The following is a 23,751-nucleotide window of genomic DNA, read 5'->3' on the forward strand; positions in this document are numbered from 1 at the left end:
GCCATCCCCAGTTACCATTGATTACCTATTCCCAATTGGCATTGATTGACCATTTTCAGTTCGCATTGATTGACAATTCTAAGTAAGCACTGATTGACCATTCCCAGTTATCATTGATTGGCCATTGCTAGTAAGCATTGATTAAGCATTCCCAGTTGGCATTGATTGACCATTCATGATTAGAATTTATTTACCAACCACTGTTGGCATTGATTGACCATCCCCAGTTAGCATTGATTGACCATTCCCTTTGGCATTGATTGAACATTCCCAGTTGGCCTTGATTGACCATCCACTGTTGTCGTTGATTGACCAGTCCCAGTTATCATTTATTGGCCATTCCTAGTTGGCATTGATTGAACATTCCCAATTGGCATTGATTAACCATCCGCAGTAAGCATTATTTGACAATCCCCAGTTAGCATTGATTGAACATTCCTAGTTAGCATTGATTGACCACTCCCGGTAGGCATTGATTGACCATTCCAACTTAGTTTTGATTGCCCATTCCCAGTTAGCATTGATTGCCCATTCCAAGTTGGCGTTGATTGACCATTCCCAGTTATCATTGATTGATCATTCCCAGTTGGCATTGATTGACTATTCCCATTTATCTTTGATAGAGCATTAACAGTTAGCAATTGATAACAATTCCCATTTGGCTTTGATTGACCATTCCCAGTTGGCATTGATTGACCAATCCAAGTGAGCACTGATTGAACATTCCCAGTTGGCATTGATTGATCATTCCCAGATGGCATTGATTGACATTTCCCAGTTGGCTTTGATTGATCATTCCCATTTGGCATTGATTGACCATTCCCAGTTAGCATTGATTGACCATTCCCAGCTGGCATTGGTTGACCATTCATATTTAGCATTGATTGGCCAATTCCAGTTGGGATTGGTTGAACATTTCCAGTTAGCTTTGATTGACTATTGCCAGTTAGCATTGAATGACCATCCCCAGTTGGCATTGATTAACCATTACCAGTTTACATTGAAGGACCATTCCCAGTTAGCATTGATTGACGATTCCCAGTTAACATTTATTGACCATTCCTAGTTGGCAATAGATTGACCATCCCTAGTTAGCATTGATTGCCCATCCCCATTTAGCATTGATTGACCATTCCCAGTTGGCATTGATTGACCATTCCCAGTTGGCATTGATTGACCAATCCCAATTGACATTGATTTAGCATTCCCAGTTCATATTGATTGATCTTCCCAGTTGGCATTGATTGACCATCCCCAATTGACGTTGATTGAACATTCCAAGGTGTCAATGATTGATCATTCCCAGTTGGCATTTATTGACCATTCACAAATTGCATTGATTGACCAATTCTAGCAAGTATTGATTGACCATTCCCAGTTGGCATTGATTGACCATCCTCAATTGGCATTGATTGACCATTCCCAGATGGCATTAATTGAAATTTCCCAGTTGTCATTGATGGGTCATTGACAGTTGGCCTTGATTCACAATTCCTAGTTAGAATTGATTGATGGTCTCCAGTTAGCATTGATTGACCATTCCCAGATGGCATTTGATTGACCATTCACAGATAGCACTGATTGAACATTCCCAGTTGGAATTGATTGACCATTCCCAGTTAGCATTGATTGACCATCCCCAGTTGGCATTGATTGAACATTCCCTGTTGGCAGAGTTTCACCGTCCCCAGTAAGCACTGATTGTCCATCCCCAGTTAGCATTGATGCATCGTTCCTATTTAGCATTGATTTACCATTCCCAGTGATCATTCATTGACCTTTCTCAGTTAACATTGATTAACCGCTCCCAGTTGGCTTTGATTGAACATTCCCAGTTAGCATTGATTGAGCATTCGCAGTTGGGATTGATTGAACATTCCCAGTTAGCATTGAATGACCATCACCAGTTTGCATTGATTGGCCATTCCCAGTTAGCATTGATGGACATCCCCAGTTAGCATTGATTGGCCATTCCCAGTTGGCATTAATTGACCATCCCCAGTAAGGAATGATTGACCATTCTCAGTTATCATTGATTGAACATTCCCAATTGACATTGTTTGACCATCCCCATTTAGCATTGATTGAGCATTCGCAGTTGGCATTTGATTGACCATCACTAGTTAGCATTGATGGACCATCCCCAGTTAGCATTGATTGACAATTCGCAGTTGGAATTTGAATCACAATTCCGAGTTAGCACTGATTGATCTTCCCTAGGTAACATTGATTGACCATCCCCAGTTAACATTGATTGAACATTCCAAGTTGGCACTGATTGAACATTGCCAGTTGGCATTGATTCACCATTCCTAGATAGCATTGATTGAAAATTCCCAGTTGGCTTTGTTTGACCATCCCCAGTTAGCATTGATTGAGCATTCACAGTTGGCATTTAATTGACCATCCCTAGTTAGCTTTGAATGACCATTCCCAGTTAGCATTGATTGACCATTCTCAGTTGGCATTTGATTGACCATTGCGAGTTAGCATTGATTGACCATCCCTAGTTAACTTTGATTGACCATCCCCAGTTACCATTGTTTGACGATTCCTAGTTGACATTGATTGACAATTGCCCATTGGGTTTGATTCATCATTCCGAGGTAGCATTGATTGAAAATTCCCAGTTGGCATTGGTTTTCAATTCCCAGTTGACATTTGATTGAACATCCACAGTTAGCATTGATTGAACATTCTGAGTTGGCATTGGTTGACCATTCCCAGTTGGCATTTCATTGACCATTTCCAGTTAGCATTGATATACCATTCACAGATAGCACTAATTGACCATTTCCTGTTGGCATTGTTTGACCATTCCCAGTTAGCATTGATTGAGCATTCCTAGTTAGCATTGATTGATCATTCCCAGTTGGCATTGTTTGACCATTCCCAGTTGGCATTGATTGACTATCCCCAATTGGCGTTGATTGATCATTCCCAGTTGGCATTGATTGAACATTCCCAGTTGGCATTGATTGATCATCCTTATTTGGCGATGATTGACCTTTCCCAGTTATTATTGATTGGTCATTCCGAGGTGCCAATGATTGACCATTCACATTTGGCTTTGATTGACCATTCCCAAATGGCATTGTTTGAAAAATTCCCAGTTTTCATTGATGGAACGTTGCCAGTTGGCCTTGATTCACCATCCTCAGTTAGCATTGATTGACCATTCCTAGTTAGCATTGATTGATCATTCCCCGTTAGCATTGATTGATCATTCCCGGTTGCCATTGTTTGACCATTCCCAGTTGGCATTGATTGACCACCCCCAATTGGCGTTGATTGATCATTCCCAGTTGGCATTTATTGACCATTCCCAGTTGGCATTGATTGACCAATCTGCCATTGGTGATGATTGACTTTTCCCAGTTATCATTGTTTGGTCATTCCCAGTTGGCATTGATTGACCATTCCCAGTTTGCTTTGATTGGCCAATTCTAGAAAGTTTTGTTTGATCATTCCCAGTTGGCATTGATTGACCATCCTCAATTGGCATTGATTCATCATTCCCAGATGGCATTGATTGAAGTTTCCCAGTGGGCATTGATGTGATTTTGCCAGTTGGCCTTGATTCACCATCCCCAATTAGCATTGATTGCCAATCCCCAATTAGCATTGATTGCCAATCCCCAATTAGCATTGATTGCCAATCCCCAGTTAGCATTGATTGACCGTGTCCAGTTGGCATTGATTGACCACCCTCAGTTATCATTGATTGAACATTCCCAATTGGCATTGATTGACCTTCCCCAGTTAGAATTGTTTGAGCATTCGCAGTTGGCATTTGATTGACCATCCCTAGTTAGCATTGATTGACCATCCCCATTTAGCATTGATTGACAATTCGCATTTGGCATTTGAATGATTGTTCCGAGTTAGCATTCATTGACCATCCCCAGTGAACATTGATTTACCAACCCCAGTTAACATTGATTGACCATTCCTAGTTGGCATTGATTGACCATTGCCAGTTGGCATTGATTCACCATTCCTATTTAGCACATGATTGACCATTCCCAGTTCGGATTGATTGACGATCCCCAATTGGCATTGATTGTCCATTCCCAGTTATCATTGATTGGTCATTCCCAGTTCGCATGTATTGGCCATTCCCAATTTGCTTTGATTGACCAATTCTAGTAAGTATTGTTTGACCATTCCCAGTTGGCTTTGTTTGACCATCCCCAATTGGCATTGATTGACCATTCCCAGATGGCATTAATTGAAATATCACAGTTGACATTGATGGAGCATTGGCAGTTAGCCTTGATTCACAATTCCTAGTTAGCATTGATTGATGATCCCCAGTTAGCATTGATTAAACATTCCCAGTTGGCCTTTGATTGATCATTCACAGATAGCACTGATTGAACTTACCCAGTTGGAATTGATTGATCAATCCCAGTTAGCATTGATTGACCATCCCCAGTTGGCATTGATTGAACATTCACAGCTGGCAGAGTATCACCGTCCCCAGTAAGCACTGATTGTCCATCCCCAGTTAGCATTGATGCATCATTCCTATTTAGCATTGATATAGCATTTCCAGTGAGCATTGATTAACCATTCCCAGTTAGCATCGATTGACCATTCCCAGTTGGCTTTGATTGACCATTCCCAGTTGACATTGATTGACCATTCCCATTTATCTTTGATTCACCATTAACAGTTAGCAATTGATAACAATTGCCATTTGGCTTTGATTGACCATTCCCAGTTGGCATTGATTGACCAATCCAAGTGGGCACTGATTGAACATTCCCAGTTGGCATTGATTGATCATTCCCAGATGGCATTGATTGACATTTCCCAGTTGGCTTTGATTGATCATTCCCATTTGGTATTGATTGACCATTCCCAGTTAGCATTGATTGACAATTCCCAGCTGGCATTTGATTGATCATTCCCAGTTAGCATTGATTGACCATTCCCAGTTGGTATTGGTTGACCATTCGTATTTAGCATTGATTGTCCAATTCCAGTTGGGATTGGTTGAACATTTCCAGTTAGCTTTGATTGACTATTGCCAGTTAGCATTGAATGGCCATCCCCATTTGGCATTGATTAACCATTACCAGTTTACATTGAAGGACCATTCCCAGTTAGCATTGATTGACGATTCCCAGTTAACATTTATTGACCATTCCTAGTTGGCATTAGATTGACCATCCCTAGTTAGCATTGATTGACCATCCCCATTTAGCATTGATTGACCATTCCCAGTTGGCATTGATTGACCATTCCCAGTTGGCATTGATTGACCAATCCCAATTGACATTGACTTATCATTCCCAGTTCATATTGATTGATCTTCCCAGTTGGCATTGATTGACCATCCCCAATTGACGTTGGTTGAACATTCCAAGGTGTCAATGATTGGTCATTCCCAGTTGGCATTTATTGACCATTCACAAATTGCATTGCTTGACCAATTCTAGCAAGTATTGATTGACCATTCCCAGTTGGCATTGATTGACCATCCTCAATTGGCATTGATTGGCCATTCCCAGATGGCATTAATTGAAATTTCCCAGTTGTCATTGATGGGCCTTTGACAGTTGGCCTTGATTCACAATTCCTAGTTAGAATTGATTGATGGTTTCCAGTTAGCATTGATTGACCATTCCCAGTTGGCATTTGATTGACCATTCAGAGATAGCACTGATTGAATATTCCCAGTTGGAATTGATTGACCATTCCCAGTTAGCATTGATTGACCATCCCCAGTTGGCATTGATTGAACATTCCCTGTTGGCTGAGTTTCACCGTCCCCAGTAAGCACTGATTGCCCATCCCCAGTTAGCATTGATGCATCGTTCCTATTTAGCATTGATTTGCCATTCCCAGTGATCATTCATTGACCTTTCTCAGTTAACATTGATTAACCGCTCCCAGTTGGCTTTGATTGAACATTCCCAGTTAGCATTGATTGAGCATTCGCAGTTGGGATTGATTGACCATTCCCAGTTAGCATTGATTGACCATTCCCAGTTTTAATTGAATGCAATTTGTGAATGTGTCGGTGCAGACTCGATGGGCCCAAATGGCCTATATCTGCACTGTGGGGTTTCTGTGATTCTGTGATTCTGTGATTCTGTGACCATCACCAGTTTGCATTGATTGGCCATTCCCAGTTAGCATTGATGGACATCCCCAGTTAGCATTGTTTGGCCATTCCCAGTTGGCATTAATTGACCATCCCCAGTAAGGAATGATTGACCATTCTCAGTTATCATTGATTGAACATTCCCAATTGACATTGTTTGACCATCCCCATTTAGCATTGATTGAGCATTCGCAGTTGGCCTTTGATTGACCATCACTAGTTAGCATTGATGGACCATCCCCAGTTAGCATTGATTGACAGTTCGCAGTTGGAATTTGATTGACAATTCCGAGTTAGCACTGATTGATCTTCCCTAGGTAACATTGATTGACCATCCCCAGTTAACATTGATTGAACATTCCAAGTTGGCACTGATTGAACATTGCCAGTTGGCGTTGATTCACCATTCCTAGATAGCATTGATTGAAAATTCCCAGTTGGCTTTGTTTGACCATCCCCAGTTAGCATTGATTGAGCATTCACAGTTGGCATTTAATTGACCATCCCTAGTTAGCTTTGAATGACCATTCCCAGTGAGCATTGATTGACCATTCTCAGTTGGCATTTGATTGACCATTGCGAGTTAGCATTGATTGACCATCCCTAGTTAACTTTGATTGACCATCCCCAGTTACCATTGTTTGACGATTCCTAGTTGACATTGATTGACAATTGCCCATTGGGTTTGATTCACCATCCCTAGGTAGCATTGATTGAAAATTCCCAGTTGGCATTGGTTTTCAATTCCCAGTTGACATTTGATTGAACATCCACAGTTAGCATTGATTGAACATTCTGAGTTGGCATTGGTTGACCATTCCCAGTTGGCATTTCATTGACCATTTCCAGTTAGCATTGATTGACCATTCCTAGTTAGCATTGATTGACCATTCACAGATAGCACTAATTGACCATCCCCTGTTGGCATTGTTTGACCATTCCCAGTTAGCATTGATTGAGCATTCCTAGTTAGCATTGATTGATCATTCCCAGTTGGCATTGTTTGACCATTCCCAGTTGGCATTGATTGACTATCCCCAATTGGCGTTGATTGATCATTCCCAGTTGGCATTGATTGACCGTTCCCAGTTGGCATTGATTGACCATCCTTATTTGGCGATGATTGACCTTTCCCAGTTATTATTGATTGGTCATTCCGAGTTGCCAATGATTGACCATTCACATTTTGCTTTGATTGACCAATTCTAGTAAGTATTGATTGAACATTCCCAGTTGGCAATGATTGACCATCCCCAATTGGCTTTGATTGACCATTCCCAAATGGCATTGTTTGAAAAATTTCCAGTTTTCATTGATGGAACGTTGCCAGTTGGCCTTGATTCACCATCCTCAGTTAGCATTGATTGACCATTACTAGTTAGCATTGATTGATCATTCCCCGTTAGCATTGATTGATCATTCCCGGTTGCCATTGTTTGACCATTCCCAGTTGGCATTGATTGACCACCCCCAATTGGCGTTGATTGATCATTCCCAGTTGGCATTTATTGACCATTCCCAGTTGGCATAGATTTACCAATCTGCCATTGGTGATGATTGACTTTTCCCAGTTATCATTGTTTGGTCATTCCCAGTTGGCATTGATTGACCATTCCCAGTTTGCTTTGATTGGCCAATTCTAGAAAGTTTTGTTTGATCATTCCCAGTTGGCATTGATTGACCTTCCTCAATTGGCATTGATTCATCATTCCCAGATGGCATTGATTGAAGTTTCCCAGTGGGCATTGATGTGACTTTGCCAGTTGGCCTTGATTCACCATCCCCAATTAGCATTGATTGCCAATCCCCAATTAGCATTGATTGCCAATCCCCAGTTAGCAATGATTGACCGTGTCCAGTTGGCATTGATTGACCACCCTCAGTTATCATTGATTGAACATTCCCAATTGGCATTGATTGACCTTCCCCAGTTAGAATTGTTTGAGCATTCGCAGTTGGCATTTGATTGACCATCCCTAGTTAGCATTGATTGACCATCCCCATTTAGCATTGATTGACCATCCGCATTTGGCATTTGAATGTTCGTTTCGAGTTAGCATTCATTGACCATCCCCAGTGAACATTGATTTACCAACCCCAGTTAACATTGATTCACCATTCCTATTTAGCACATGATTGACCATTCCCAGTTCGGATTGATTGATGATCCCCAATTGGCATTGATTGTCCATTCCCAGTTATCATTGATTGGTCATTCCCAGTTCGCATGTATTGGCCATTCCCAATTTGCTTTGATTGACCAATTCTAGTAAGTATTGTTTGACCATTCCCAGTTGGCTTTGTTTGACCATCCACAATTGCATTGATTGACCATTCCCAGATGGTATTAATTGAAATATCACAGTTGACATTGATGGAGCATTGGCAGTTAGCCTTGATTCACAATTCCTAGTTAGCATTGATTGATGATCCCCAGTTAGCATTGATTAAACATTCCCAGTTGGCCTTTGATTGATCATTCACAGATAGCACTGATTGAACTTACCCAGTTGGAATTGATTGACCACCCCTAGTTAGCATTGATTGACCATCCCCAGTTAGCATTGATTGACCATCCCCAGTTAGCATTGATTGAGCATTCGCAGTTAGCATTTGATTGACCATCCCTAGTTAGCATTGATTGATCACCCCAGTTAGCATTGATTGACCATTCCCCAGTTGGCATTGATTGAGCATTCGCAGTTGGCATTTGATTGACCATCCCCAGTTAGCATTGATTGACAATTCGCAGTTGGAATTTGATTGACAATTCCGAGTTAGCACTGATTGATCATCCCTAGGTAACATTGATTGACCATCCCCAGTTACCATTGATTGAACATTCCAAATTGGCACTGATTGAACATTGCCAGTTGGCGTTGATTCACCATTCCTAGTTAGCATTGATTGAAAATTCCCAGTTGGCATTGTTTGACCATCCCCACTTAGCATTGATTGAGCATTCGCTGTTGGCATTTAATTGAGCAACCCTAGTTAGCATTGAATGACCATCCCCAGTTAGCATTGATTGACCATTCTCAGTTGGCATTTGATTGACCATTGCGAGTTAGCATTGATTGACCATCCCTAGTTAAATTTGATTGGCCATCCCCAGTTACCATTGATTGACCATTCCTAGTTGACATTGATTGACAATTGCCCGTTGGGTTTGATTCACCATTCCTAGGTAGCATTGATTGAAAATTCCCAGTAGGCATTGGTTGTAAATTCCCAGTTGGCATTTGATTGAACATCCCCAGTTAGCATTGATTGAACATTCCGAGTTGGCATTGGTTAACCATTCCCAGTTGCCATTTCATTGACCATTCCAGTTAGCATTGATTGACCATTCCTAGTTAGCATTGATTGACCATTCGCAGATAGCACTAATTGACCATCCCCTGTTGGCATTGATTGACCATCCCCAGTTAGCATTGATTGAGCATGCCTAGTTAGCATTGATTGATCATTCCCAGTTAGCATTGATTGATCATTCCCAGTTAGCATTGATTGATCATTCCCAGCTGGCATTGTTTGACCATTCCCAGTTGGCATTGATTGACTATCCCCAATTGGCGTTGATTGATCATTCCCAGTTGGAATTGATTGACCATTCCCAATTGGAATTATTTGGCCAGTCCCAGTTGTATTGATTGACCATCCTTATTTGGCGATGATTGACCTTTCCCAGTTATCATTGATTGGTCATTCCGAGGTGCCAATGATTGACCATTCCCAAATGGCATTGTTTGAAATGTCCCAGTTTTCATTGATGGAACATTGCCAGTTGGCATTGTTTGACCATCGCCAGTTAGCATTGATTGACCATTCCTTGTTAGAATTCATTGACCATCCCCAGTGAACATTGATTTACCAACCCCAGTTAACATTGATTGACCATTCCTAGTTGGCATTGATTGACCATTGCCAGTTGGCATTGATTCACCATTCCTATTTAGCACATGATTGAACATTCCCAGTTGGGATTGATTGACGATCCCCAATTGGCATTGATTGTCCATTCCCAGTTATCATTGATTGGTCATTCGGAGTTGGCATTTATTGACCATTCCCAATTTGCTTTGATTGACCAATTCTAGTAAGTATTGTTTGACCATTCCCAGTTGGCTTTGTTTGACCATCCCCAATTGGCATTGATTGACCATTCCTAGATGGCATTAATTGAAATATCACAGTTGACATTGATGGAGCATTGGCATTTAGCCTTGATTCACAATTCCTAGTTAGCATTGATTGATGATCCCCAGTTAGCATTGATTAACATTCCCAGTTGGCATTTGATTGATCATTCACAGATAGCACTGATTGAACTTTCCCAGTTGGAATTGATTGATCAATCCCAGTTAGCATTGATTCACCATCCCCAGTTAGCATTGATTGAACTTTCACAGTTGGCAGAGTATCACCGTCCCCAGTAAGCACTGATTGTCCATCCCCAGTTAGCATTGATGCATCTTTCCTATATAGCATTGATTTAACATCTCCAGTGAGCATTGATTAACCATTCCCAGTTAGCATCGATTGACCACTCCCAGTTGGCTTTGATTGACCATTCCCAGTTAGCATTGATTGCGCATTCGCAGTTGGGATTGATTGAACATTCCGAGTTAGCATTGATTGACCATTAACATTTTTCATTGAATGACCATCCCCAGTTGACATTGAATGGCCATTCCCAGTTAGCACTGATTGACCATCCATAGTTAGCATTGATTGAGCTTTCGCAGTTGGCAGTTGATTGACCATCCCTAGTTAGCATTGATTGACCATCCCTAGTTAACATTGATTGACCATTCCCAGTAAGCATTGATTGATCATTCCCAGTTGGCCTTGATTGAACCATCGCCTGTTGGCATTGATTGACCATCCCCAATTGGCGTTGATTGATCATCCACAGTTGGCATTTATTGAGCATCCCCAATTGGATTTGAGTGATGATTGACCTTTCCCAGTTATCATTGATTGGTCATTCCCAGTTGCCACTGATTAACCATTCACTGTTTGCTTTGATTGACCAATTCTGGTAAGTTTTCTTGACCATTCCAGATGGCATTGATTGAGCATCCCCAAATGGCTTTGATTGACCATTCCCAGATGGCATTGTTTGAAATTTCCCTGTTGACCTTGATGGACCGTTGCCAGTTGGCCTTGATACACCATTCCTAGTGAGCATTGATTGACGCTCCCCAGTTAATATTGCTTGACCATGCCCTGTTGGCATTGATAGACCATCCTCAGTTATCATTGATTGAAGATTCCCTATTGGAATTGATTGACCATCCCCAGTTAGCATTGATTGACGATTCCCAGTTGGCACTGATTGACTATCCCCAGTTAGCATTGATTCACCATTCACAGTTGGCATTTGTTGACCATTCACAGATAGCAATGATTGATCATTCACAGTTGGAATTGTTTGAATTTTTTGTGACTGGAAGCCTGTGGCCAGTGGGGTACCACAGGGATCGGTGCTGGGTCCCTTGCTGTTTGTGGTCTACATTAATGACTTGGATATGAATGTAAAGGGTATGATCAGTAAGTTCGCGGATGATACAAAAATTGGTAGGGTGGTGAATAGCGAGGAGGGTAGCCTCAGTCTGCAGGACGATATAGATGGGTTGGTCAGATGGGCAGAACAGTGGCAAATGGAATTTAACCCGGAAAAGTGCGAGGTGATGCACTTTGGGGGGACTAACAAGGCAAAGGAATACACAATGAATGGAAAGACCCTAGGCAAGACGGAGGGTCAGAGGGATCTGGGTGTGCAAGTACACAGATCCCTGAAGGCGGCGGAACAGGTGGATAAGGTGGTAAAAAAGGCATATGGGATACTTGCCTTCATTAGCCGAGGCATTGAATATAAGAGCAAGGAGGTTATGATGGAGCTGTATAAAACACTGGTTAGGCCACAGCTGGAATATTGTGTGCAGTTCTGGTCGCCACACTACAGGAAGGATGTGATCGCGTTAGAGAGGGTGCAGAGGAGGTTCACCAGGATGTTACCAGGGCTGGAGCGCTTCAGCTATGAAGAGAGACTGGGCAGGTTGGGTTTGTTTTCCTTGGAGCTGAGGAGGCTGAGGGGGGACATGATTGAGGTGTACAAAATTATGAGGGGCATAGATAGGATGGATGCTGAGGAGCTTTTTCCCTTAGTAGAGGGGTCAATAACTAGGGGGCATAGATTCAAGGTAAAGGGCGGGAGGTTTAGAGGGGATTTGAGAAAGAACTTTTTCACCCAGAGGGTGGTTGGAGTCTGGAACTCACTGCCTGAAAGGGTTGTGGAGGCAGAAACCCTCACAACATTTAAGAAGCATTTGGATGTGCACTTGAAATGCCATAGCATACAAGGCTACGGGCCAAATGCTGGAATATGGGATTAGATTAGACAGGGCTTGATGGCCGGCGCGGACACGATGGGCCGAAGGGCCTCTATCCGTGCTGTATTACTCTATGACTCTATGACTCTATGACCATTCCCAGTTAGCATTGAATGACCATCCTCAGTTGGCATTGATTGAACATTCCCAGTTGACAGACTTTCACCATCCCCAGTAAGCATTGATTGTACATTCCCAGTTAGCATTGATTTATCATTCCCAGTGTGCACTAATTGACCATTCCCAGTTAGCATTGATTGACCATCCCCACTTAGCATTGATTGGCCATTCCCAGTTGGCATTGCTTGACCATCCCCAAAAAAACATTGATTGACAATCCTCAGTATTCTTTGATTGGACATTCACAATTGGCATTGTTTGACCATCCCCAGTTAGCATTGATTGAGCATTCGCAGTTGGCATTTGATTGACCATCCCTAGTTAGCATTGATTGACCATCCCTAGTTAGCATTGATTGACCAATCGCAGTTGGCATTTGATTGATCATTCCGAGTTAGCATTGATTGAACATTCCTAGTTAGCATTGATTCAACATTCACATATAGCATTAATTGACCATCTCCTTTTGGCATTGATTGACCATCCCCAGTTATCATTGATTGACCATTCCTAGTTAGCATTGATTGATCATTCCCAGGTAGCATTGATTGATCATTCCCAGTAGACATTGTTAGACCATTCCCAGTTGGCATTGATTGACCATCCACAATTGGCGTTGATTGATCATTCCCAGTTGGCATTGATTGAACATTCCCAGTTGGCATTGATTGACCAATCTGCAATTGGTGATGATTGACCTTTCCCAGTTATCATTGATTGGTCATTCCCAGTTGGTATTGATTGATCATTCCCAGTTTGCTTTGATTGACCAATTCTTGTAAGTTGGCATTGATTGACCACCTGCATTTGGTGATGATTGACCATTCCCAATTGGCATTGTTTGAACATCCCCAATTGGAATTGATTGATCATTCCTGTGGTGTATGTGCCTTTAAGAGCCCAGGTGTGCGTTATGCCAGTAATTGCCACTTGGGCTATATAAGCCAGTGTATTCTGTATATCCTTTAGAACCCCCCCCCCAGACTTTGCTTAGTAAATACCTATGAACCAACTCCTGTCTTCAGTGTCTTTACCTACACACGGACACTACTTTGGCGACGAGATGGAAACCGACTTACCTGCAATTCGGCAGCACCTCAAGGACATCGATTCCTCGGGCGTCCAGAAGACTCAAGGAAGTGAGAGAAACTGGTTTCACCAGCTGGCCAAGCTGGTGGCAGGTACTGCGTTAATCCTTCCTGAGCATCAGGCTGGGGCTCCAGCGGCTGGCTCTACAGCTGAGACAGGCAGCGAAATTGGAGGCAAGCAATAACGGACTGGGATGGAGCACTCGGGAGACAGCCGGCACAGCAAGCAGGTCAGCGTTCAGACCTCCGGCGGGAACGAGTCTCCATCAGTGAATAAACAGAAACCGCAGTAAAACAGCGTTGTTATCGGCAGCAGCGGCGGGAAAGCGCGGGAAGCGCCATATCTTTGCTACAGAAAAAAAAAAAACGCGGGAAGCACCATATCTTTTCTGAAATGCCTAAATCTGGTAATATTGATGCTTTTGATAGCGAAATAGAGGATTGGACCACATACGTGGAAAGAGTAGAGGTTTATTGCACTGCAAATGGAATAGAAGATGAAAAATAAGCTTCAGCACTTCTGAACTTAATGGGCGCAAAGACATACAGGCTGTTACGAAACTTAATCACTCCAGCCAAACCAAAGGACAAGAATTTTAAAGAAATTGTTGATACCCTGCAGGAGCACTTACACCCAACACCGCTGCTGATAGTGGAACGATTCAAGTTCTTCAAGAGAAATCAACACAAGAATGAAAGTAACGCTGATTACCTAACCGAATTAAGAAAGCTATCAAAGTACTGCCAATTCGGGCAGGACTATCAGATTATCTTCGAGGCAAATTCGTTTGCGGTCTGTTAAGTAAAGGAACACAAAAAAGACTGCTTTCTGAAAAATATTTAACATTGGACAAAGCTTTCAGTATGGCTGTATCATACGAAGCAGCAGCAAAAGGAGCTGCAGAGATACAACAAAAGACACAGGACTTCGGCACCCATGAAATGACACAGGGGTTCGGAAGATGTTATCACTGCGGCAGATCTGCCCATAACCAGAGGGATTGCTGGTTCAAGGACAAAGCATGCAGGCAATGCGGGAAGATTGGACACATTGCATGGGTATGCCAATCTGGACAAAATAAATCCACTGACAGAAAACAAAAAATCAATAACGAAAAGTACAGGAAGGTACAAATGATGACGGACAGTAGCTCCGAAGACCAGAAGAGCAATAGCAACTTCAAAAACAAGAGACTAAGCTGTCTCAAATTACATAATGTACTTGCCAAAGAGGATTACCAAACCATTTGGGTTACCCTCACAATAGTAGGGTCCCCAGTTAAAATGGAGCAAGATACAGGATCAGCTCTAACCGTAATAAATCGACGAGATTACGAGAGGCTATTTTCGCATATACCTCTAAAAGACACATCCATTATCTTAAAAACATATACGGGGCAGAAAGTATACCCCAAGGAAAAATAAGGGTGCCTGTTGTATACAATGGCATAGAAATACAAAAGTTGTATTTATACATTCTACAAGATGGTGGTCCACCGTTGTTGGGACGTGAATGGATCAGGAAGATACGTTTAGACTGGCACTCCATTCAGGCACTGATGGTGACCAGTAAGGAAAAAAACAACGATGACATCATACCTGAATGATTAAAAGACATCTTGGCCAACGTCAAAGAAGTGTTTCAAGAGAAACTAGGAACCTTGAAAGGCATCACCGCCTCAATAAAAGTGGAAGATGCAGCAATTCCCAAATTTTTTAAGGCAAGACCGGTGCCATGCGCAATACGTCCAGCAGTCGAGGCAGAGCTGGAAAATTTGGAAAAAGCAGGCGTATTATCCAAAATAGATTGGAGCGAATGGGCAACACCCATCGTTCCAGTCATGAAAAAAGCATTGAAAAATAACTCTGAAGAACAGAGAAAAATTCGCATCTGTGGTGACTTCAAGGTGACTGTAAACCCGGTCCTTCACACAGTACAGTATCCTCTTCCTAGGATAGAAAATATTTTTGCCTCACTATCCGGAGGGAAATGTTTCACCAAAATTGACTTGGCACAGGCATAGCTACAGATGTAGGTTGAGGACGCCTCTAAAAAGTATCTCACAATAAACACACACAAAGGCCTGTACCAGTACAATCGACTGGTTTTTGGAGTAGCATCAGCTCTAGCTATCTGGCAAAGAGCTATGGAGCAAGTCCTGCAAGGGATTCCGGGGACTCAATGCTACCTAGACGACATCCATATAACAGGAGAAAACGACAACGAGCACGTTGCCAATTTGGAGCAGGTGCTCACTAGGCTGAGAGAACGGGGCCTACGAGCAAATCGCCCCAAGTGCGAATTTTTCCAAAATCAGATATCATATTGTGGCCACATAATTAATAATGAAGGGTTGCATAAGTCACCTGAAAAAATTGAAGCGGTCATAAATGCCCCAGCACCTGAAAATGTTTCACAATTAAGGTCATTCCTGGGATTAATAAATTACTATCATAAATTTTTACCGAACTTATCAACTCTTCTACACCCTCTTAATGAACTTCTACAGACAGGAGTGATTTGGAAATGGATTGAAGACTGTAAACGTGCCTTCCATAAATGCAAAGACTTAATCACATCCGAAGAAGTTTTGGCTCATTACAACCCATCACTACCAATCAGACTGGCGTGCGATGCATCCCCTTATGGCATAGGAGCAGTATTATCCCATAAATTCCCTGATGGCTCAGAACGGCTTTTGTGTAACGCTCATTAAACTCAGCTGAGCGTAACTATGCCCAAATAGACAGGGAAGCACTCAGCCTGGTATGGGGAGTGAAGAAATCAACCATTACCTACACGGACAAAAATTTACCTTGTTGACTGACCATCAACCCCTCATCTCCATATTCAACCCTAAAAAAGGTGTTCCCATTATGACAGCACAAAGGCTACAGAGGTGATCCCTTTTTCCAGGGGCACACTAATACAACATAGAATACAAAGGGTCAAAACAGCATGGGAATGCTGATGGTTTATCGTGCCTACCGTTGCCAACGATAGAAGAGCCACCTACAGTAGACCCAGTAGAGATATTCCACTCTACCATAGTGGAATGTCTACCAGTGACAAATTCCGCCATTGAAAGGGAGACAAGAAATAACCCGACTCTCTCACGGGTCTATGATTTAACAGTGAAGGGATGGCCAGCACATGGCGAACCACTGTTGCCAGCACTCTCGCAAAGAAGAGAACAGCAGTCAGTGTGCCGAGGAACCTTGATGTGTGGATCCAGAGTGGTGATTCCACCCAAACTCCAGGATAAAGTGCTAAAGGAGCTTCACGACGGGCATCTGGGTGGAGTGAAAATGAAGAACCTAGCTAGGGCGTTTGTATGGTGGCCAGGTATCGATGGAGACATCGAAGGCATGACCAACAGCTGCCTAGGATGCCAGAAGGTCGAAAACGCTCCACCACAGGCCCCTCTACATTCATGGGAGTGGCCCTCATCTCCCTGGCAAAGTGTGCACATCGTCTTTGCTGGTCCATTTATGGACTCAATGTTCTTAATCGCGGTTGATGCACACTCCAAGTGACTGGAGGTAATAAAGATGTCCTCCACCACCACGGAAAAAACCATCAGAGTATTAAGGACCATATTTGCCAGGAATGGGCTGCCGGAACAGATATGTTCTGATAATGGACCGCAATTTGTGTCCGAAGAATTCAGAAAGTTCTTAAACAACAATGGGGTAAAGCACTACACATCCGCCCCATACCATCCCGCCACCAATGGATTGGCTGAAAGGTTTGTCCAGACCTTCAAGAAGGCCATAAAGGCCATGGGTAATGAAGACATAAAACTTCAGCACAAGGTGGATAACTTCTTATTCGCATACAGGAATGCAACACATATGGTTACCAACCAAACTCCCGCCATGATGTTCTTCAATAGAAACCTAAGATGCCGGCTGGATTTGGTCAAGCCCAACATCAGAAGGGACGTGGAGAACTGGCAGTTTCAAGGCATGAATGAAATGCCAACTAGGGCCTTCCAGATAGGCCAACAGGTTTTGGCCCGGGACTACCGTACCGAGAAATGGCAGCCTGGAACTATCTGCACACGACTAGGACCACTGATGTATACTGTGGACATTGGAGAAAGCATGATAAGGCGCCATGCTGACCAAGTCATAAAGTCATCCGAAAAGGGACAACCTACACCACCACTCTATACATCTAACGATAAAGTAGAGATACCCATATCTACCTCCGACCCAGTGATACTGGAACCCGATGAACCCAACACTGGCATTCAAGCTGAATCAGCCTTGCCAGAAGAACCTACTATGCCACCAGAAACTACTACACCCCTGAGGCATTATCCGGACTGAGTCAGGAAGCCACCTGAGAGACTAACTTATAATTAATTAATTACAGCAATGTGTATTATTTTGCATATAACATGTAATTAATAATTACTTAAAATGGGATGTACTGGTTAGCTAAATGGGGAGGAATTGTGGTGTATGTGCATTTAAGAGCCCCAGGTGTGCGTAATGCTGGTAATTGCCACTTGGGCTATATAAGCCTGTGTATTGTGTATATCCGTTAGAACACCCCCCAGACTTTGCTTAGTAAATACCTATGAACCAACTCCTGTCTTCAGTGTCTTTATCTACACACGGACACTAAAATTCCCAGTTGGCATTGATGGAACATTGCCAGTAGGCCATGATTCACCATTCCTAGTTAGCATTGATTGACGATCCCCAGTTACCATTGATTGACCATGCCCAGTTGGCAATGATTGAACAACCCAAGTTAGCATGGATTGAGCATTCGCAGTTGGTATTTGATTGACCATCCCCAGTTAGCATTGATTGACCATTCGCAGTTGGCATTTGAGTGACCATTCCGAGATAGCATTGATTGACCATCCATAGTTAACAGTGATTGACCATCCCCAGTTACGATTGATTGACCATTCCTAGATAACATCGATTGACCATTGCCAGTTCGCATTGATTCACCATTCCTAGTTAGCATTGATTGAAAATTCCCTGTTGGCATTGATTGACCATTCCCAGTTGGCATTTCATTAACCATCCCCAGTTAGCATTGATTGAACATTCCGCGTTGGCATTAGTTGACCATTCCCAGTTGGCATTTGATTGACCATTCCCAGATAGCATTGATTGACCATTCCTAGTTAGCATTGATTGACCATTCACAGATTCCATTGATTGACCATCCCCTATTGGCATTGATTGACCATCCCAAGTTAGCATTGATTGAGCATTCCTAGTTAGCATTGATTGAACATTCACACATAGCAATAATTCACCATTTCCTTTTGACATAGATTGACCATCCCCAGTTAGCATTGATTGACCATTCCCAGTTGGCATTTGATTGACCATTCACTGATAGCACTGATTGAACATTCCCATTTGGAATTGATTGATCATTCCCAGTTAGCATTGATTGACCATCCCCAAATGGTATATATTGAACATTCCCAGATGGCAATAATTGACTTTTCCCAGTTGACATTGATTGACCATTCCCAGTTGGCAATAATTGATCTTTCCCAGTTGACATTGACTGAACATTCCTATTTGTCATTGATTGACATACCAAGTTGTCATTAATTGATCATTACCAGTTGGCATTGATTAAACATTCTTAGTTAGCATTGATTGACCATTCCTAGTTAGAATTGACTTAACAGCCCCTTTTGGTATTAGATTGAACATTCCCAGTTGGCACTGATTCTCCATTCCTAGTTAGCATTGATTGACCATTCCCAGGTGGCATTGATTGACCATCCCCAGTTAGCATTGATTGACCATCCCCAGTTAGCTTTGATTGACCATTCCCACTTGGCATTTGTTTGACCACTCCCATTTAGCTTTGATTGACAATCCCCTGTTGGCATTGATTGACCATTCCCAGTTGGCATTGACTGAACATCCCTTGTAAGCATTGTTTGACCATCCCCAGTTAGCATTGAATGAACATTCCTAGTTAGCATTGTTTGACCATTCCCAGTTAGAATTGATTGACCTTTAAGAGTAGGCATTGATAGACAATCCCCTTTTGTCATTGTTTGACCATTCCCAGTTAGCATTGTTTGACCATTCCCAGTTGGCATTGACTGACCATTCCCAGTTATCAGTGATTGGTAATTCCCAGTTGGCATTGATTGACCATTCCCTGTTAGCTTTGATTGAATATTCCCAGTTAGCATTTATTGACCATTCCCAGATGGCTTTGATTGACCTTTCCCAGTTGGCATTGATTAAACATTGCCAGTTGGCCTTGATTCACCATTGCTAGTTTGCATTGATCGACCATCCCCATTTAGCTTTGATTGACCATTCCTAGTTGGCATTGATTGACCATGCCCAATTAGCATTGATTGACCTTTCCCAGTTGGTATTTTATTCACCATTAGCAGACAGCACTGATTGACCATTCCCAGTTGGCATTGATTGACCACTCCCAGTTAGCATTGTTTGACCATCCCAAGTTAGCATTGATTGGCCATTCGCTGTTGGCATTGATTGACCATCCCCAGTAAGCAGTGATTGACCATCCACGTTTTGCATTGACTGCCTATTCCTAGTTAGCATTGATTGACCATTCCCATTTAGCATTGATTCACCATTCCTAGTTAGCATTGATTGAGCATTCCCAGTCGGCATTGATTGACAATTCCTAATTAGAATTCATTGACCATCCCCTGTTGGTATTGATTGGCCATTCCCAGTTATCATTGATTGGTCAATCCCTGTTGGCATTGATTGACCATTCCCAGTTGGCATTTGATTAATCATCCCCAGTTAGCATTGATTGAACATTCTGCGTTGGCATTGGTTGACCATTCCCAGTTGGCATTTGATTGACCATTCCCAGATAGCATTGATTGACCATTCCTAGTTAGCATTGATTGACCATTCACAGATTGCATTGATTGACCATCCCCTGTTGGCATTGATTGACCATCCCAAGTTAGCATTGATTGAGCATTCCTAGTTAGCATTGATTGAACATTCACACATAGCAATAATTCACCATTTCCTTTTGACATAGATTGACCATCCCCAGTTAGCATTGATTGACCATTCCCAGTTGGCATTTGATTGACCATTCACAGATAGCACTGATTGAACATTCCCATTTGGAATTGATTGATCATTCCCAGTTAGCATTGTTTGGCCATCCCCAAATGGCATATATTGACCATTCCCAGATGCCAATAATTGACTTTTCCCAGTTGACATTGATTGACCATTCCCAGATGGCAATAATTGACCTTTCCCAGTTGACATTGACTGAACATTCCTATTTGTCATTGATTGACATTCCAAGTTGTCATTAATAGATCATTACCATTTGGCATTGATTAAACATTCTTAGTTAGCATTGATTGACCATTCCTAGTTAGAAATGACTTAACAGCCCCTTTTGGTATTAGAGTGAACATTCCCAGTCGGCACTGATTCTCCATTCCTAGTTAGCATTGATTGACCATCCCCAGCTTGCATGGATTGACCATCCCCAGTTAGCATTGATTAACCATTCCCAGTTGGCATTGATTGACCATCCCCAGTTAGCTTTGATTGACCATTCCCACTTGGCATTTGTTTGACCACTCCCATTGAGCTTTGATTGACGATCCCCTGTTGGCATTGATTGACCATTCCCAGTTGGCATTGACTGAACATCCCTTGTAAGCATTGATTGACCATCCCCAGTTAGCATTGAATGAACATTCCTAGTTAGCATTGTTTGACCATTCCCAGTTAGAATTGATTGACCTTTAAGAGTAGGCTTGATAGACAATCCCCTTTTGTCATTGTTTGACCATTCCCAGTTAGCATTGTTTGACCATTCCCAGTTGGCATTGACTGACCATTCCCAGTTATCAGTGATTGGTAATTCCCAGTTGGCATTGATTGACCATTCCCTGTTAGCTTTGATTGAATATTCCCAGTTAGCATTTATTGACCATTCCCAGATGGCTTTGATTGACCTTTCCCAGTTGGCATTGATTAAAAATTGCCAGCTGGCCTTGATTCACCATTGCTAATTTGCATTGATCGACCATCCCCATTTAGCATTGATTGACCATTCCTAGTTGGCATTGATTGACCACTCCCAGTTAGCATTGTTTGACCATCCCCAGTTAGCATTGATTGGCCATTCTCTGTTGGCATTGATTGACCATCCCCAGTAAGCAGTGATTGACCATCCACATTTTGCATTGACTGCCTATTCCTAGTTAGCATTGATTGACCATTCCAATTTAGCATTGATTGACCATTCCTAGTTAGCATTGATTGAGCATTCCCAGTCGGCATTGATTGACCATTCCTAGTTAGAATTCATTGACCATCGCCTGTTGGTATTGATTGGCCATTCCCAGTTATCATTGATTGGTCATTCCCAGTTGGCATTGATTGGCCATTCCCAGTTAGCTATGATTGACCATTCACATTTAGCATTGATTGTTCATTCCCAGTTGACATTGATTGACCATTCCCAGTTAACTATGATTGATCATTCCCAGTTAGCATTGATTGACCAATCCCAGTTAGCATTGATTGACAATTCTAAGTTGGCATTGATTGACCATTACAAGTTGTTATTTATTCACAATTCCAAGTTAGCATTGATTACCCAACCCCAGTTAACATTGATTGACCATTCCCAGTTGGCATTTTATTGACCATTCCTAGTTAGCATTGATTGAACATCCCAAGTTAGCATTGATTCAACATTCCAATTGGCATTGATTGACCATCCCCAGTTAGCATTGATTTAATATTCCCAGCTGAAATTGATTTACCATTCCAAGTTACCATTGATTGATCATCTCCAGCTGGCATTGACTGACCATTTGCAGTTGGCATCACTTCACTATTCCTTTTTTGCATTGATTGACCATCCCCAGTTAACATTGATTGACCATTCGCAGTTGGCATTGACTGACCATTCCCAGTTGGCATTGATTGACCCTCCCCAGTTAGTATTGATTGACCATTCCCAGTTGGCATTTGATTGACCATTAAAAGATAGCACTGATTGACTATTCCCAGTTGGCAGTGATAGAACTTCCCCAGTTAGTATTGATTGACCATTCCCAGTTGGCATTTGATTGACCATTAAAAGGTAGCACTGATTGACCATTGCCAATTGGCAGTGATTGAACTTCCCCAGTTAGTATTGATTGACCATTCCCAGTTGGCATTTGATTGACCATTAAAAGATAGCACTGATTGACCATTCCCAGTTGGCAGTGATTGAACTTCCCCAGTTTGCATTGATTGACCAGTCCCAGTTGGCATTTGATTCATCATTCCCAGTTTCTATTGTTTTACTATTCCCAGTTGGCATTGATTGACCTTTCCTATTTAGCATTGATTAATCATTCCCCATTAGCTTTGATTGACCATCTCCATTCAGCATTGATTGATAATCCCCAATTAGCATTGATTGACCATACCCAGTTAGCATTGCTTGGCCATTCCTAGGTATCATTGATTGACCATTTCCAGTTGGCATTGAATGTCCATCCAGAGTTGGAATTGATTGACCATTCCCATTTATCATTGCTTGATCATTCCCATTTCGATTTGTTTGACCATTCCCAGTTAGCAATGATTGACCCTTCCTAGTTAGGATTGATTGATCATTCCCAGTTGGGGTTGATTGACCATTCCTAGTAAGCAGTGATTGACGATTCGCAGTTGGCATTGTTTGACCTTCCCCAGTTGGCAATGATTGACAATTCCCAGTTGGCATTGATTGACCATTCCCAGATGGCATTGATTGATCATTCCCAGTTGGCACTGACTGCCCATCCCCATTTGGTATTTATTGACCATTCGCAGTTGGCATTGATTGAACATTCCTAATTAGCATTGATTGACCATGCCCAGTTAGCATTGATTGACCATTCCTAATTGCCATTCATTGACCATTCCCAGTTGGCATTGATCCACCTTTCCTATTTACCATTTGATTGACCATCGCCAGTTAGCATTGATTCACCATTCACAGTTAGCATTAATTGAGCAT

This window comes from Somniosus microcephalus, unplaced genomic scaffold (genome assembly GCF_052327205.1).
Source record: "Somniosus microcephalus isolate GS21.2 unplaced genomic scaffold, FLI_Smic_1.0 unresolved_chr4, whole genome shotgun sequence".
Classification (NCBI taxonomy): domain Eukaryota; kingdom Metazoa; phylum Chordata; class Chondrichthyes; order Squaliformes; family Somniosidae; genus Somniosus; species Somniosus microcephalus.